We start from the raw sequence: 478 nt of genomic DNA on the forward strand, positions 1-478 counted from the left end.
ACACATCCTCTGTTATCCTCCCTCTCTACCTACCCTAAATCCCTTCTCACTCTGCCTCCTTTTTTTCAACCAACCCGCCATCACAAAACCGCAAAAAAAAGGGGAAAAAATCCTCATATTCACTAAGAAAACATTTCATTCCAATCCAAATCCTTTTTTTTTTTCGCAAGCCACTCCTTGGGTTTACCCTCTCAACCAGGAGTTTCCATGTCGTGTTATTGTTTACTATGTCCGTATGGTAGCACGTTTTACATTCAGCTGTGTTAGTTATGGATTAATACCTAGTTCTGTGTATAGATAGGTAGGGAAAGTATGGTATTTTGGTGTTTGTAAAGCTATAAATAGGTAAGGGAAGGGTGGTATTTCGGTGTTTGTAAAGCGGAGGTTGGTGATGGTTTTGTGTGGGGGGAGGGGGGGGGTGCAAATTAACGGTTGGTTGTGACGGATAGAACTGGCGATTCCTGGAATTCTGGGTTTA

Source organism: Penaeus monodon, chromosome 32, assembly GCF_015228065.2.
Source record: "Penaeus monodon isolate SGIC_2016 chromosome 32, NSTDA_Pmon_1, whole genome shotgun sequence".
Lineage (NCBI taxonomy): Eukaryota > Metazoa > Arthropoda > Malacostraca > Decapoda > Penaeidae > Penaeus > Penaeus monodon.